The 17,837-nt window shown below is 51.5% G+C and overlaps 1 long non-coding RNA gene across 1 annotated transcript; it reads right to left on the reverse strand.

Moving 5' to 3' along the window:
- Positions 1-13,410: 13,410 nt before the first annotated feature.
- On the reverse strand, positions 13,411-16,909 carry LOC307207328. The gene is made up of 3 exons (XR_013834652.1): positions 16,662-16,909; positions 15,592-15,671; positions 13,411-13,666 (listed from the first exon to the last, which is right to left on the reverse strand). It is a non-coding gene; the product is annotated as an uncharacterized lncRNA (long non-coding RNA).
- Positions 16,910-17,837: the final 928 nt, after the last annotated feature.

Genomic DNA, 17,837 nt, shown 5'->3' on the forward strand with positions numbered 1-17,837 from the left:
CTTCATCTGGTTTCTGAGCCTGTGTCCCCCAAGACATATGCCAGACCCCAAGGTCTGCTTCCATGGAGGGAGACAAAAACTAGACACTTTCCCCCCAGACTGGGCTATGAAAGAGAGAAAGGGGGGAGAAGAGGCCCCCAATTCACCACTGAGAACTGCTGAAAGGCCAACCCCCTGCAAGGCAGGAAGATCAGGGAGCAGGAACTTGGGAACTCTCTGTCACACACTATGAGACTTGGGATAATCGGAATAAGCACAGTTTTATGGCTGTTTTATGTACCTTTCTTGCAAATCTGGGGGTTTCTCCCGCCTGTCATTTGGGGCAGGGTATGAATAATAACTATTATTATTATTATTATTATTATTATTATTATTATTATTGAAAATATATTTCAAAACACATTTTGAAATAATTAATCCTTGGGAGGAAGTGCCCTTGCATCCTGCTTGTGGGTTTCCCATTAGGGGCATCTGGGACTGGGCTGGATGGGCCCCTTTTGGACTCTTCTCCCATGGAACCTCCAGACCCAGAGGCAATCTATCCCAATTCCTTGGTTCTTAGGGGTGTTTGGCCACTGGGAGGACAGGATGCCAGACTGGACCCTTTGGCCTGATCCAGTTGCTGCTGCTGCTGCTGCTGCTGCTTCTGGGTTCTCCTTAGTTTCTTGCGATTTCTCTACAGAGCCTCCTTGGACAGAGATGGTCTACCTTACAACGCTGGAGAACAAGAGCAGGAGGAGGCTGCTGCTCTCACAACCCACTGGCGGGTTTCCCTTTGAGATGTCTGGTCCTGTGAGGACAGGGTGCTGGACAGGATGGGTCCCCATTCTGCAAAATGCGCTCACCCCCCCCCAAAAAAAACAGCAATGCATCCATCCCTATAAATTCTCATATGCAAACTGGCACCGCCCCCTGCCTTCTTCTTTTGCTCAAAGGGCCCCCTAACATTTATGGGTGCTACCTCCTTCTCAGATGGTCCTCCATGCAGTTGGTTGGACTAGATGACCCCTGGGTATCCCTTCCAACTCCAGGACTCTAGGATTCCTCCTCCTCTGGCCTGCCCTCCTGGGAGCACCCACTCCCCGTGGCGGGGGGCCAGGGCGGGCGCAGGTGGCCAGGCAGAGGTCGGCTGGGACGCTCCCTTCCCTCCTGGGCACACGCTCTTCCCTCCAGCGCTTGGCAGACACAGGCAGGCAGCTGCCTCTCTGCACACCTTGATCCCCTGCCAGGAGTTCCCACAGTGGTGCAGCTGGGCCCTTTCGGACTCTGGACTTGATGGGCAGATCAGGGTGGGTGAGTGTGTTCTGCAAATTGCTTTCAAAAATATCATGCCAGGTGTCTATGGGTCCGGCTCAAAGGGGTCCCATCTAACATCCTGTCTTCCCAGAGGCCAGCATTTTCCCTGTCCACCCTTCCCATGCCTGGCATCTCCTCTCCCTCCCCGTTCATCTCAAGGCGTCTCTCCATCTTCCCCTCGGTATTTTGGGGTGCCTTTTCCTGACCTGCCATAGCCAGGGAGGGCCTGGCAAAGCCAGTCCTGCACAGGATTCACCTCCATTTCCGGGGACCTACTTTCCTGCAGAGGCTGTGCAGGTTAAGGGCGGAGCTGGTTGCCCGCAGCACTTGCACCCAGGCCAGCCTCACCCACAACCTCCCATCTGCCCGGATTTCGGAGCCCAAAGCAGAAAGCAGAGGAAGTTTCCTCCTTCCTCTGTCCCTCCCTGCCCAGCCTGGGCCCCTGCCAACTACTGACTCAGTCCTCCAGCTGCTGCCTGGTTTCGACCCAGCAGGATCTGCAGGCCGGCAGAGAGGCTTGCCCTCCTCCTCCTCCTCCTCTCATCCCGGGTGACGGGGCAGATTCTGCATCCCAGGTGGGACCCAGGAGTTTGCCCAGGTCTTGATCAGCCGAACTCCGGAGAGCATCCACTGTGCCCTGCAGAATTTCTCAAGTATTCATTTAACCCAAATATCTTAGAAATCCCCAAGTCACATTACAACTTTTTAGCCCCCTCATTTCAGGAGTGTGAGAGCTGGAAGATTTGGCGCTCCCTCTTGCTGCCAGAAAGCTCTCCCTAATTTGCAGAGGCTTGCGGGCGAAACAAGAATGCAAATGGAGAATTCACTCCTGCTGCCTCCAATACGATGCAGCGCAAAGCGTTGAACAAGGGCATAAAGAGTCTAGTCCTCACTGTTCAGAATGAATAAGAACATAGGCAGCCAGGCCACCCACCCACTCGGGATAAGACATCCTTTCCCTGCACTGCTGTGGACTGTGATTTAATCTGAAGCCGGGGGATAGAGAGGTCTGAGGTCCCCGCAGTGCTGGGAATAGCGTGATCCCCCGTCTGAAATCCCAAAGAGCTGCTGCCAGCCAGTGCAGGCAATGCTGATGCAGATGAGCGGTTGGTCTGATGTGAGACAAGTTCTGCATTCCATGGTCTGCGTCGCTTGAATGCAGTCACTTGGCTGTTACTCATGCAAAGGTTCTTGAAGACTGGGCGCATTACTCAACCACCTGAAGCACCTGCAGTTCATCCAGGAACTCTGAGTGACAGCCTTCGATCCAAGGAATGCTCTGATGCTCTGCACATGTGGAAGAAGAGCAGAGAGGGAGCACAAGGGGCCTGCACAGAATAAAGAGGAGAAACGGGCAGAATATGCAAGCGGAAAGAGGGAAGAAGGAGATGCTAGGGCTGCCTGGTCATAGAACTGTATGGTTGGGAGGGGTACCCAAGGGTCCTCTAGTCCAGCCCCCTGCAGGGCAGGAATCTCAGCATTGTGCTTGTTGCATGGAAGACTCGGCACAGTTCCCTGCGCTGCCCACAGGCCCAGCATTGTGTCCATTGCACTCCCCCCCCACACACACAAACCCCACACTCCTGCGCTGTGAGAAGCCTGCCTGCCTGCCTTTGGGTCTTCTCGGCTGGAAGCCAGCGGCCGCCAAAGCTCAGACAAGCCGAGGATTTTATGAGGCAGCCTGTTCCTAGACAGCTGTCTGGATCCCACCCTCTCACTCTCTGCGTGCCAAGTCTGGAGTGGGGCTGGAGGAGCCCCAAAAGGAGGCCTGGCTGCATGGGGGGGCTCTCTTTGCAGCCTCCCCAGAGGAAGTGGCTTGTCTGCAGTGGAGACACCCTGGCAGGCGGCGACCGTGAGGGTTTTGCTTGGTGCTCAGAGTCTCTGGCCTGGGAGATGTCTGGGGTTCGGCTGCAGCCAGACTGGGTGGGTGGCGGAGAAGAAAAGAGAGGACTCATCCGGCCAGGCAGCCAGCTGCGTCACTTGCCAGAGCCCAGAGGCTCAGCTGGTGGAAGCAGGGAAGCCTCCTCACCCCCAGGGCAGGTCAAGAGCAGGAGAACTTCGGAAAAGCCTGGACCCATCTGGTCCATCCTCCTGGGCTCACAGGGGCCAAATACCCCACAGAACCCAGGACTCCAGATAGACTGCCTCTGGGCCTGGGGGACATCTCTCCCAGACTCCCCTTCTCACCATGGCCAATCAGATGCGCATCATGGGAAACACGTGAGCAGGATCCAAGCACAAGAGCAGCTCTTCCCTCCTGTGTTTTCCAGCAACCAGGATTCAGACTGTGGAGGTGACAGCATAGCCATTGTGAACCTCCCTGAGATGGTTTGATGGAGGGCCGTATATCAACAACAACAACAATGGCTAATAGCCCTCTCCTCCTCCACCCAGGCTGGCAGTCTTCCCTGCCTCCTGTGGGAGGGAGTTCCAGGGTTTAGCTCTGTGCAAAATGAAGAAGGACTTCCTTTGGTCATTTGATTGAAGTTGAGAGAAAGTCACCCAGCTGGGATGACTGTTGTCTGAGCTTATCATGCCAGGGAATCCGTTCCTCTGACCACAGCTAGACCTGGACATCCCCATCCGGCTAGACGCCCTGACTCAGGCAGCAGGGGCGTGGTGGGGCAGTGGATTCAGGAGACCCCTGCGTGGGCTCTGCAGCCTCTCTGTCCCGCGGCTGAGCTGGGAGGCTGTGCGGTCAGTGGGCGAGAGGCCCAGACAGCCATTCCTCCCCGCCAAGCGTCTCACAAGAAACCAGCGGAGAGGAAAACACACATCTGGTTCTGCTTAGGCACAAGAAATGCTCTGTTGCAGGGGCTGATCCTCTGGCAGTGGAGGAGAGCAGAGCAGCTGTTTGGCATGCAGATGGTTTGATCCCTTGGGGCGCCTCCTGGCAGGGCTTGGAAGAACCCCCCACCTGCAACCCTGAAGGAATGCTGAAGGTGGGAGATTGCTGAGCTGGATGCTTTGGCTGAGATTCCTGCACTGAAGGAGGTTGGACTAGATGTCCCTTGGGGGTCCCTTCCAATGCTGGATTCTATGGTTCTACAAGGGGCAATGAGCAGCTGGCTGCATTTAAATCCACCCTTTATCAGAAGCATGAGGTATTGACTTGACTTCACTTGATCTGTATTGCAGATTCCTGCCTTGCAGGGGGCTCGGCCTCTTGGAGATCAGGTTGCTAAGACTTGTTGTTGCTGTTGCTGTTATTGTTGTTCACTCAGTGCACAGGATTCTTTGGAGAGAAAGAAAGAATGCGCTTTGGACATGCTCCAAAGGAATGGTGTGTCCTCAGCCTGTGCCTTGTCCTGGCATCTGTCCAGAGCATGTGCGATCATACCCTGACGCAACCCTGCCAGGACGGCCGGGATCTGCACTGGATCTAGTTTCCCACGATCCCTTCTTCCTCCTTGCTGCTGCTGCTGCTGCAGGGCTGAGAGCTTCTGTGGCAAGTCAGCATCAGGATTCATGCCAGCTGGCCTTCGTCACCCCGCTTGCGTGTGTGCGCTCGGGGACTTACGTACTTTGTGGAGAGAGCCTGAGTCTCCCAGATCTCCTGGGCACGGGACCCCTAAAGAAGGAGTGGAAGAATCCTTTGCGGTGAATCACCTGGCTGGGCTCTGCAACATGGTGGGAACTGCAGGGGCAAATTGTCTTTTCTTTGGGGCAGAGACAGTCACATAGTCCAGTGGGGAGAGCACCTGCTTGGCATGCAGAATGTATTTGCTTCAGTCCCCGGCAAGGCTTGGAATTGCCCCAAGGCAGAAATATCAAAGAGCTGCTGCCCGCCAGTGTAGAGATGTTCTGAGCTTCTTGCAAAATTAAGGAATGTTAGAAGGTTGTTGGAATGAAGTAATGTGGTTTTAGCAGAAATGATATAAAGGATTAGGTTAAAATTGATTTATTAATTGGTGAAAGACGAGAATTACAGTATATTAAGATAAATTATTAGGATAAAAACAAAGCTGGAAAGGATTTGCTGAAACATCTAATTGAACTAGAATACAAAAAAGGGAGGTGTGAGGAGGTCAAGGAAATAAGTAAAGGAAAGAAAGCTATGCAAAGGTCTGATCTGGGTTTTTTTTAATTGTTTGTTTGTATTTCTTATGTATTTTTTTAATTTTTCTTTCTTATTGTTTCTCTTTGTAATCTTTAAAATTTGAATAAATATTATTTTTTAAAAAAAGATGTTCTGAGCTTCTTGCATTTCTGTTTAAATCAAAAATGGTTTGGGAGCATGAGGTCTGGAGCATTGCAGAGCAGCTGCTTGGCATGCAAAAGGCCTCAGGTTCAATCCCTGGTAGGACTGCAGGCAGGACTGGGATTTGTCCCCATTCGGAAACCCTAGATAGCCGATGCTGCCAGCCAGTGCAGACAGCACTGCTCTACATGGACCGTTGGAACGAGGCAGCTTCGATTCTGCATTCTGTGCAGCATCGGAGATTCAAAAGCAAATGTTGCAGGGCAGCGATTTGGAGACCACCTTGTCCCAAACCCTGAGAGGGGCAGGGAATGCCAGGATTTGGCTAATAATAATAATAATTTGTTGTGTTTGTTGTTATTGTTGTTGTTCTATGGGGCTGCCCCACTTACATACCCTGATCCAAAGCAGCAGGAAGCCCATGAGCAAGACCGCCTTTCCTCTGCCCCCTGCAAGCTGGCATTCTGCAGCAGGCAGCTCTTGAACATGGAGGCTCTACTAATGGCTTCAAGGTGTTTCCATCAGGACCCCTGGGGAGGTGCTGCGCAGAGGGGAGAAACGGGCACCTTGCCAACTTCCCTCGGGGTCTCTTTCCACCCGTCACCCGGTTCCTCACAGGCGTGGGAGAAGCACCTGCCTCCCCAATTAAACCCATGAGTGCCTTCCAGGAATCCCCGGCTGCTATTTATAAAATTGGCCACTGAGCCTGGGAACCTAGAGAGCTGACTCTGCCTCAAACTGTGACTCACAAACACACATGAGGAGATAGAATCACAGAATGGTAGAATTGTTGGGAGGGACCTCTGAGGGTCATCTAGTCCAACCCCCTGCAATGCAGGAATCTCAGGGGGTTGGGCTAGATGACCCTTGGGATCCCTTGCAGCTCTACTATTCCAGGATGTCAATAATGGCATCTGGTTGGCCACTGTGAGGGCAGGAGTTTGGGCTCGATGTGCTCCATTTGGCCTGATCAGGAGGCACTTCCTACCTCAGCGATCTCTGGGTTGTGGGTTCAATTTCAACATTGGGCAAAATATCCCTGCATTGCAGGGGTTGGGCTGGATGGCCTTTGGGGGTCCCTCCCAACTCCACTGTTCTGTGAGGCCATGCCTTGGCAGCAAGGAGAGTTCAGCTCAGGGCGGTACCCGTCCCCTCCTTCTCTAGCTCCCTTGGTGAGAGCCTGGTGCTGATAACGCCAAGGTTGCAGGTTCGATCCCTGTTCCTGCACTGCAGGAGGCTGGACTTCTGTGATTTCCCTAGGAGGAAGCCAAGGCAGTTTGGAGGAGGCTGCCCATCTTCCCACACTGGGAGAAGCTGCGAATGTTTATGCCACAGCCAGTCAGTAAGAATTGCGGGGGGGGGGGGGTGTTGTGGGTCAGCCTGGGGGGTCTCAGGTGGGGGGATTGTTTTCCCCTGGGAAAGGAAGCCGGTGGCTGCTGCGTCCTGGAGGGAGCCCTGACCCCCCCGAGCAAAGGGGTCCTGTAAGGAGAGCAGGAAACCGGTTTGGGAAATTGTATTAAATTGAATTCATTCAGCTTGATTTGCAATAATTTGTCAAGCTAAGAAGAATAATTGGCAAAAAGGGGGATTTTGCAGATGAGCAGCGGCCAGCTTAGGCCTCCTCTGGACCCAGAGGGGGGGCAGGGGGCAGCATTGATGTGACCGCCCCACATGACAGAGAGGCTGCCGGCTGGGCCCTGATGTGGGATCTGCTCTCCTCGGAGACTGACGTCGGCCTGTGCTGTTTGCACGGGAATGTGGATTTGCAGCCCGGTGAGGGGGGAAGGTCACCTGGCCCCATCCCTTGGGGGTTTGTGCCAGCTTTCCCCCACCCCTTGCAGGACAGCTCCCTGGGGAAGCCAGTTTCACACTGGCAGCCCCCTAGGAAGAGCGGAACTCGTGCATGGCCATTTACGCCCAGGGTTGCCCACACTGGGAGCTTCTGCCCACTGTCTTTCTTAAAATAAACCAAGATGCTAGTCCTCACTATTTTGAGCAAAGGATGGAGAGCATTAGTAATGGGTCACCTGGAATTTCAGATCCTCCCAAACTGGTGCCAAAGTTTAGTGCTAATTTTGTGCCGTGAACCCCATGTTTCATAGAATCATAGAATCATAGAGTTGGAAGAGACCACAAGGGCCATGGAGTCCAACCCCCTGCCAAGCAGGAAACACCATCAGAGCACTCCTGACATATGGTTGTCAAGCCTCTGCTTAAAGACCTCCAAAGAAGGAGACTCCACCACACTCCTTGGCAGCAAATTCCACTGTCAAACAGCTCTTACTGTCAGGAGGTTCTTCCTAATGTTTAGGTGGAATCTTCTTTCTTGTAGTTTGGAACCACTGCTCCGTGTCCGCTTCTCTGGAGCAGCAGAAAACAACCTTTCTCCCTCCTCTATGTGACATCCTTTTATATATTTGAACATGGCTATCATATCACCCCTTAGCCTCCTCTTCTCCAGGCTAAACATGCCCAGCTCCCTTAGCCGTTCCTCATAAGGCATCGTTTCCAGGCCTTTGACCATTTTGGTTGCCCTCCTCTGGACACGTTCCAGTTTGTCAGTGTCCTTCTTGAAGTGTGGTGCCCAGAACTGGACACAGTACTCCAGGTGAGGTCTGACCAGAGCAGAATACAGTGGCACTATTACTTCCCTTGATCTAGATGCTATACTCCTATGGATGCAGCCCAGAATTGCATTGGCTTTTTTAGCTGCCGCGTCACACTGTTGGCTCATGTCAAGTTTGTGGTCAACCAAGACTCCTAGATCCTTTTCACATGTACTGCTCTCAAGCCAGGTGTCACCCATCTTGTATTTGTACCTCTCATTTTTTTTGCCCAAGTGCAATACTTTACATTTCTCCCTGTTAAAATTCATCTTGTTTGTTTTGGCCCAGTTCTCTAATCTGTCAAGGTCGTTTTGAAGTGTGATCCTGTCCTCTGGGGTGTTAGCCACCCCTCCCAGTTTGGTGTCATCTGCAAATTTGATCAGGATGCCCTTGAGTCCATCATCCAAGTCGTTGATAAAGATGTTGAATAAGACCGGGCCCAAGACAGAACCCTGTGGCACCCCACTAGTCACTCTTCTCCAGGATGAAGAGGAACCATTGATGAGCACCCTTTGGGTTCGGTCAGTCAGCCAGTTACAAATCCACTGAGTGGTAGCATAGTCAAGACCGCATTTTACCAGCTTCTTTACAAGAATATCATGGGGCACCTTGTCAAATGCCTTGCTGAAATCAAGGTAGGCTACATCCACTGCGTTCCCTTCATCTACCAGGCTTGTAATTCTGTCAAAAAATGAGATCAGGTTAGTCTGACATGACTTATTTTTCAGAAATCCATGTTGACTATTGGTGATCACAGCATTCATGCCCCTCTTTGCAGTCAATTGGACAAGGTTGGGTTTTGGGGTGTCCCTGTGGCCCCTGGTGTGAGTGTCAATGACTCAGTTTTGTGGGCAATGCAGAAAGCGGGGTTTGCGACACAAAATGGCACAAAACCAGCAAAGGGCTTGGCACCAGTCTGGAGCCAATGAAATCAGGTTGTCACCCCGGTTTGAATGTCAGTTGCTCCGTTTGGGGGAGGCACAAAACAGTACAAAGCTTACCCAAAATGTTGGCATCAGTTTGGGGCGATCCAAAATTTTGGGGTCACACACTAATGGAGCTAGGATGGCTTTAGAGCAAGTGCATCTCGCTCACCATTGCTTGCACTGACTGGCAGCAGCAGGTGTAGGTGGTCCCGGTCATACCTGGAGATTGAACTGGGACCTTTCTACATGCCAAATAGGTGTTCCACCCACTGAGCTTTGCAGCCCTTCCCACAATCTAGCATCAGGTTGGATTTGCAAATGTGCCAGGCCTTTCCATAGAATAGTAGAGTTGGAAGGGACCCCGACGGTCATCTAGTCCAGCCCCCTGCAATGCAGGAATCTTTTGCCCAAGGTGAGGCTCGAACCCACAATCCTGAGACTCAGAGTCTGGTGCTCTTTTGCATCTTGGAATATTAAGTACAATTTGTGTCATGTAATTATGATTCTGTTGGTTTTATTTCCAATTGCTTTCCCAACCATCCCCAGCCTGGGATTTGCCTTGCGGCAGGCGGAAAACCAACAGGTGCAGCTTCTGCCACTGTGTCTGTGTGCAGGAGAAGCCTCTTGCATTTCTGCCTGCTGAGCAGCACAGGAGCCCCTGCCAGAGGGGAGCATTTGGTGCCTTGTTTACCTCTCCGCAACACACCTGCGCAGGTACGTGTCAGAACCCGTCACCCCTGACTCAGGTGCTTCCGCACATGCGGCCTGGGTGCGTCTCCCCCCCCCCCCCCCCGGATGGCTGCACAGATCCTCTCCCAGGAAGCCAGAGCCTCAGTTCTCATTGCCACTTGATGCCCCCCTCCTTCACAGCTGGAGCACTTCCTGGGTGCCAGAGGGAGCCGCCCCACCCTTCCTGCCCTCCCTCTCTCCCTCCAGGCATCTCACATTCGCCACCCGCCCCACCAAGTAAACAGGCACCCTGGCCAGTCAGGATGGCTCCTCTGTCTGGGATGGGTGCCAGCGCAGCAGAGCCAAAGAGCACCCCAAGGCGCCTGAATCCTGAAATGAGGAGAGGGCAACCAGACTTAACTGCAGAGCTTTGCAGTTCCATAAAAACATGAGGACCAGCACCTTGTTTCTAGTAGGAGGCTGGTAGCCGCTGACAGCTCTGCCTCCCTCCATGAATTCCTCTCATCCTTTTTTAAAACCACTCAAGTTGGTGGCCCTCATGACACCTTGCGGGATCTCAGGGTTGAAGATAGAAGAGCCTGGCTGCAGGATCGGGGCCCAAAGCGGCCCCAAAGGGGCCTCCTGTCTTCCCAGGGGCTAAGTTCCCATAACAACCTGCCCATCTGACTGGGCTGCTCCAGTCACTCTGGGAGGCTCCCAATAGAATATTAAAAACACAATAAAACATCAAACTTTTTTTAAAAAACACACACCATGGAATCATAGAGTTGGAAGGGAACCCCAAGGATCATCTAGCCCAGCCCGCTGCAAGGCAGGAATCTCAGGCGGCCATCCAACCTTATTCATTTTATTTAGGACTCTGAATGTCTGGTGCTGGGGAGAAGCAGCATCAGGAGAGGCAGTGCACCCAGGATCAGGCCCGGGGGCAGTGGGCCATGCCAGGGCAGAGGCTGCTTGGCTGCCGACCAGGCCTGGCTCCGCGGGAACCTGCTCCTGGCTCTCTCCGGAAGGAGGAGGCCCCTTTTTCTCGTGTCTGGGAAGCGTTGACTCAGCACCAGCCTTGAGGAAGAAAATTGGGGAAGAGAGAGAGTTGGTTCCGGGAGCAAGGGGAAGGAGTTCCAGGTGCCGCCCCCTCCAGCCAAGGAAAGCAAAGCCTCCCCTCCCAGGGAAAGAGCCCAGCTCAGGAGGCCTGTGTGCCTGGACCCATCCGGCAGCAGCTCCGGCTGAGTTCCGGGGGGGGGGGTGTCTCTGCACAAAAGACTTGAGGGTCCCAGGCGCTTGCATGGAGTTTGGGTGGTCTGGTGCAAATCCACCACCAATGCACTTACTGTTGCAAGAACTGCATGCTGCAGAAAATACACCCCAGGGTGGGGAGGGGCAGCAGGGGAAACCCCACCAGTCTAGTCCTCCCTTGGGTAGGAGGCTCATTTGCAGGCTGCCTTCTGAGCTGATAAGGTGACTCTGCTGATAAGAAAGAGCTGAATCTTCAAAGCAGGCATGGACTTTGTCTAGTCTTTGGGGTCCCAGTGCTAATCATGTCTCTCTTTCTGTCTGCATTACGGCTTTGAGGTTCTTCCTAACCCTCAGTTCCTGACATCTCAGAAGCCTGCCTGGGGGGCGGGCTTCCTAAGCATGCCCTCTTCAGCCCCTGAAAAAGATTCTCCTGGATTAATAATAATAATAATAATAATAATAATAATAATAATAATGCCCCGCACATCCGGCTGAGTTTCCCCACCACACTGGATGGCTTCTGGCACATACAAAAACAGTGGCCCATGTTGCCCGCCATCCTGCCTCACAGCGGCCAAAGAGTCCTAAGGATCTAGGAATCGAGATAGACTGCCTCTGAACCTAGAGGTTCCATAGGAACATGGGAAGAGCCTGGCTTCACATCAGACCCAAAGTGGGGAGCCCATCCAGTGTAGCATCCTGTTCTCACAGTGGCTGATCAGATGCTTATTATGGGAAACCCACATGCAGGATTTGAGTACAAGAGCAACTCTCCCCTCCTGCAGTTTCCAGGAACTGGTAATCCTAAAATCCTAGAATGGTGGAATCGGAAGGGACCCTGGGGGTCATCTAGTCCAACCCCCTGCAATACAGGAACAGGCAGCTGCCCCATAGAGGGATCGAACCTGCAAGCTTGGCATTAACAGCACCAGGCTCTCACCAGCTGAGCTACACAGAGGCATCGCCCCTTCCAGCTGTGGAGGCAGAGAAGATCTATCCTGGCTAGTGGCCATCAATCAGCTCACGATGCGCCATCAATTTATCTCACCCCCTTTCTGAGCCTTCCAAGCCAGTGGCCATCAACTGTCTCCTGGAGGAGGGAGTTCTACAGGTTAACCACGTGCCATGTGAAGAATTGCTTTCTTTCACAGAGCTGTAGAACTGTAGACTTGGAAGGGAACCCGGGGGTCCGGTAGTCCAACACTCTGCAGCGCAGGAATCTTCTGGCATTCGGCTTTGTGAGATGCAAACATTTGTTGGATGTTTTTGAGGCGTTTGGGTGCCTCCGCAAGAGAGCCTCGCCTCTCAGGGAATGGCCCTGGTTTTAATAAGTTATTTTCTTCTGTCTTACACTCCCCCCCCCCCAATGGCTTGCATTGCAGGAATCATAGAAATATATATGGAAGGGACCCCGAGGGTCATCTACTCCAACCCCCTGCAAGGCAGTATTCTCAATTCAAGCATCCATGAGAGATGGCTGCCCAACCTCTGCTTTAAAATGTTCCTTGTGCAGGAGCAGATCTCCTTGGCAGAGTGCCTGCTTGGCATGCTCCATACCCGCTGGCAGCATCACCAGGAAGGGCTAAGAGAGGCTCCCGGGTCTGAAGCATTGGAGAACTGTTGCTGCCAGTCAGTGTGGAGCAGCCCTGAGCTACATGGACCAAGCATCTAACTCACTGTGGCGACTATTGACGGCACTCTTTTGTGCAGAAGCATGACGTTTGGAGCCTTGGCTCGCTTTTACACGAAGCGCTGTAGCTCGGTGGTCCAGCACCCTGAGTCTGACACCCCAGAGAGCCTTCCCGCTGCCAATCAGAGCCGAGAACACTTAGCTGACTCAGCATGCAGCCATCTGCTATCTTCCTTGTTTATGAACTGCCATCAGATTTGTCATTTTCTCAATGGCTTGCCTGGGACTTGAGATGCCCAGTTTCTCCAGAGGTTGTGGAGTAAACATATTCAGAGCATGCCCTTCTTACCCAAACCAACATGTTGCAAGAAACCAGGGAGCAGCGTCACACCCAGAGCAACGCCTTGCAAAATGGGATTTATTTATAGCACGCTGGAATGAGACATTTCAGGCCTGACTACATCTGTATATGTATATTGTTTTCTTTTTTTCCTAGACAACTACAGCTGTACTTTAAAAAAAACACACACCATGTAAACAAACTGTCTTGCCAAATGCAAGGTGGTTCTTTTAAAACTTGGCCTTTTTCATAGATCCATAGAATTGCAGGGACTCCCAAGGGTCATCCAGCCCAACCCCTGCACTGCAATCACAGGAAGCACTTCCTCAAGGGTATGAAATGAAATTTAGAAATGAACTATTTGGGCCCCCCCCCTGTCTCCTGTTTTGTTGCTGCCTTTCTTTTCCGTGAACCCCCTTTAACCCCCCCAAAAAAAACACAACCCACCCACCCACACACTATTAAATTAATGATAATAATTTGGCAAGCTATAGGCATCAGGCAAGTCAAACAGGTTTGCATATGGCCTGCATAATTCCCTCTGCCTTTTGTTACTCATGGCAAGCAGAAACCTTTTGCTTACTCAGCCGCCCTCCTGGCTCCTGATCTGTCACGGCACGTTTCCATCTGCACACTTCCAAGTCTCTGTGGCATGAGGGCTAGCAGCTTAGGCTGTAGTGGCTGTTTTGAACTGGAAGCCAGCAACTCTCCCGAAGCTGCATTGCGGCTCTGGTTCCGTGACTGCTGGAGTCACAGAAAGTCAAAAGTAGAGTGGTGATTAGATAGATAGATAGATAGATAGATAGATAGATAGATAGATAGACAGACACATTATTTGACTTACAACTCCCATTACAGTTGGCAGTTGGGAGCGGGGTGTGTGTGTGCTAATCTGTGTTGCACAGGACAACCCCCCCCCCCCCCCGTCCTCGCTATAAGACACATTAAATGATTCCTTGACTTTTGCAAGTTCCTTTTCTGTTGCTTTGAAGGGTCAAAAATCCCAAATGCAGAATGTGAAAAGGTTGCCCCGAATGATCTTAAATAGGTTGGAGACCTGGGCACAAGCTAACAAAATGAATTTCCATAGGGACAAATGTAAGGTTCCTGCACTTAGGCAGGAATAACCAGATGCACAAACATAGGATGTGGAACACCTGGCTCACTAGCAGGACATGTGAAAAGGATCTCGGGGTCTTGGTGGACCACAATTGCTCACAAAGGACACAACTTCCTTTGCACCTGTCCAGATCAAATGAACCAACAACCTCCCAGCTAATTGATCCCTCTCTCATGCACAAATCCTGGATCCTGGATGTGTGCTGGGTGGAGAGACGGAGCCGCAGTGCCAATTTCCTCTGGGGACATTTGCATGGGAGCTGCCTGATGTTTTTGCTGCTGCCCATCTGACTAAGCATCTCAGGAAGAGACTTTCCCTTCACAAGCAGAAATAGGTTGTTATTATTATTATGAATTAACGCTGTGGGGTGTGTGAGAGAGCATACTTTGCAAAAATATATTCACATGGCAGCAAGGCTCCATCCAGCATAACATCCTGTTTCCAGAGCTGGCTAACCAGTTGCCCAACCTGGGAAACCATAGCTCAGAGATAGATTGCTCTTTGAGGTGGAGGCTCCATTTTTAGTGGTCATGGCTAAAAGCCAAGAAGGCTTCTCCTCTTTTGGCGAAGCTCTTCTTAAAAAGATGATAAGGAAAGCCTTAACCCCTTCTGCCCGTCTTAACACTCAGGGGGTCTGCGGGGGTCACTTTGGGTTTTAAGCCCTCATGTGAGCACCTGGAATTGGGACCACCAGGAATGGACTGGAAACTGCTGAAGTCTCAGCCTCATAATTACTACCCCCACCACCAAATGGCACAAAATTCACATGAACAGGGCGGGTGCAATTTATGCATTTTCGTTTTTGCAGTGAAGAGTCTCCTTCCCCATATCAAGCAGAGACTAGCTTTGTTCAAGAGCCTAAAAGGACTTCCTGGAAGGGCAGCGATAAGGCCTGCAGAGCACATTCCTGGTGGCTACGGAGGACCCACATTTGTGCCCTTTTGGGGTTTATCTTGCTGCTCCCCAGACAGTCGCCAAGAGCCTCCCAGACGCCTCTTCTCTGAGGCTTTTAGGGCCTGTCAATCTGGCCTCTTTTGTTGATTTGGAGTCTGCCTGGAGAAAAAGGCCTTCCTTTAGGAGCAGGATGGAGAGATTGGAGGGGTGGGGAACCAGGTAATTATCCTTAAATGCTTTGGGCTATATTTAGACACAGGGTGGGATTTTCCCTCGCTCTCTCAGAAATGGAAGCATTTTAGACCATTTGTTGCAAGCGAAAAATGCACTCTGTGCATGCACAGGTGCACCATTGCACATTATTATTTCAATTTGGTTTTCTGAGATAATATTGCAGAGGGGGTTGGGCTGGAGGGCCCCTGGGGGCCCCTGGGGGCCCCTTCCAATTCTGTGGTTCTATGATCCCCTGATCCTTGGGAGTTGGAGTTCATCTCTGGGCAGGTGAATGCAGGTGATAGTTTGCAATGCAGGTTCAGATGCAAAACAACTCCAGGTGACTCTGGCTTCCGCCACTCCAGACCCGCCCGTGCCCAGGCCAGGAAGGCGATGTGGCTTCACTTGTGTTTCCTGCCCCGCCTGCTCATCCTCAGCTCACCTGGAGGCACACCTGACTCCCGGCAGCAAGCTTCCTCTCTGCATCTCTAGACAGGCTTACAGGAAGTCAGCAAAACATTCCTTTAAAAGAATAATAATAATAATAATAATAATAATAATAATAATAATAAATAAATAAATAAATAAATAAATAAATAAATCTTTCCAGAGAATTTACAACATTTTCTGGTTTACAGTCAATTAACCTTGGGCTACCCCCCCCCCATCCCTCCATGCTTTCCCCAATTTTCCAATTAGTGCTGCATATTATAGTCATTCTATCTATACCTTTTCCACAATGTTACTTGAATTTAAAATGTTTACAATGTTTTTGAAAAATAATTTACAAATACTTTCCAATCCTCCTTGATTCCTGCCTCATCTTGGTTTCTGATTTTATTTGCTAAACTTGCCAATTCAGCATATTCCACCAATTCCATCAGTTTCCAAGGTCCTGCCACCTGCCAGGTCAGGAGGTGTGGGGTGAGCCTGTCACTTCCAGGGCATCAGGCTTGTCTTGCAGCTGGATCAGGCCCCCCAAAGACCCATCTAGCCTGCTCTCACAGTGGCCAAACAGCCCTGAGAACCCAGGAATCGAGATAGACTGCCCCTGGAGCTGGAGGTTCGGCAAGGACAGAAGAAGAAGGTGGCTGTTAAGCCAGGCCAATGGGGGACCCATCCACCCAGACCTCCTGCCTGTGCAAAGATTTGGCCCCATTAATTGGAGCAAAACAGGGTTGAGCTCTTATGTCCTGGCAGATGATATCTGGAAGGAGAGGCAGTGAGAGACCTGCAAAACAAAAACAAAAACTGCTCAGAGGATCCTCCTCCTCTTGCAAACCTTAATGGGATCAAAGAGGGGCTGCATCCAACGTTAGCCCTACTCAGAGTAGACATGCTGGAAGGACTGTAGATAACTCACTGAGATCCATTAGTTTCAGTGGATCTACTCTGAGCAGGATGCAACCATCCAAAATCACTGAAAAACAGGATTCTGCCTTCCCTAAATGCACCAGGAATAAAATTGCATTTTTTCCTTCCTGTTGCAAAACAAGCACTGAACTGCCTGACATTTGAGGTTTCTGGTTTAGAAGCTCAAAGAGCTTCTCATGTTTTCCCAGAGCTGCTCTTTCAACATCTTTCGGAGCCTGGCCCCAATCCAAGCTGGACTTGTTTTGGAAAAGCCCAAGAGTGACTTTGCTTTCTCCTCCTCGGCTGTACAGAACAAACTTTTCCTAGGAATTGCTCATGTGACTCTTCTTGCAGCCGAGAGAGGGAAAAAAAGCCAGTCTGGGGAGAAAGGAAGGAAAGAGGTTCAATTAATGGCCATTTATTTAAAGACACAGATAAGGTGCAAATTGCTAGTCCCTGCTGTGTGCTACATGTCCCCCCAAATGCACCACCCCTTTGCCCCTCACCTGCCCTCTCCCCAAGGGCCCAGGTGAGCACAAGGTGAGGACTGTCCCTTTGCAGGGAGGGGGGGAGGAAGGAGAGGCCGTTCCAGGGCAGGGACACCAAGAACCGTGCGCAGGTCAGGCGCCTCGCCAAGGGGCCAGACAGTCAAGGCTGATAAATAGGCCTGCAAGGAGGAACATGACGGAGGGACAAAGTGGGCCGTGTCCTCGGCTGCCCTCATGGCTTATCCGCAGTCCCTCAAAACACTGCTCCTGGTACAGCTTCATGTGGCCTGAGTGCAACCATGCACCCAAAGCACATTCCCTGCCCAACCAAAGAGTCCTGGGAAACAGAGCTACTGTTCCCAGGAATGATTATTTCAGGGGGGAAGGATGTGCTTTAAATGTGCCCAGCCGGCATTTCCCATTCAGAATCATGAGGACTGGATTCTTAACTTCATTTAAAAGCGGTGGGTTATAGTTCCACAGCAGAACGCCTGCTTTGCACACAGAAATTATGTGGGCGTCTCCAGGTAGGCCTGGGAGAGTGCCCTGAGTCTGAGACCCTGGAGCGCTGGGGCTGCCAGACGGTGGACTCAGTGCTGAGCTAAATGGAACTGGGAGTAAGGCATCTGCCGACATGGCAAGCCAGAAGAAGGGAAGAGTCCCTGCAATACAGTAATTAGCAGCCAACCTCTGCCAGGCTGACTCTTGCAAGATGCCGGCAGAGTCTTCTTCATATACAGAATCAACAGCCTCTTGTCCTCCTGGAGATTCAGTCCCTCCCAACCCAGAGATGGCCAGCAAACCTTGAGGACTTCAGGTCAGGTCTGGAGGCTGGGCAACCCCCAAC

This window comes from Podarcis cretensis (assembly GCF_951804945.1).
Source record: "Podarcis cretensis genome assembly, chromosome: 18".
Taxonomy (NCBI): Eukaryota; Metazoa; Chordata; class Lepidosauria; order Squamata; family Lacertidae; genus Podarcis; species Podarcis cretensis.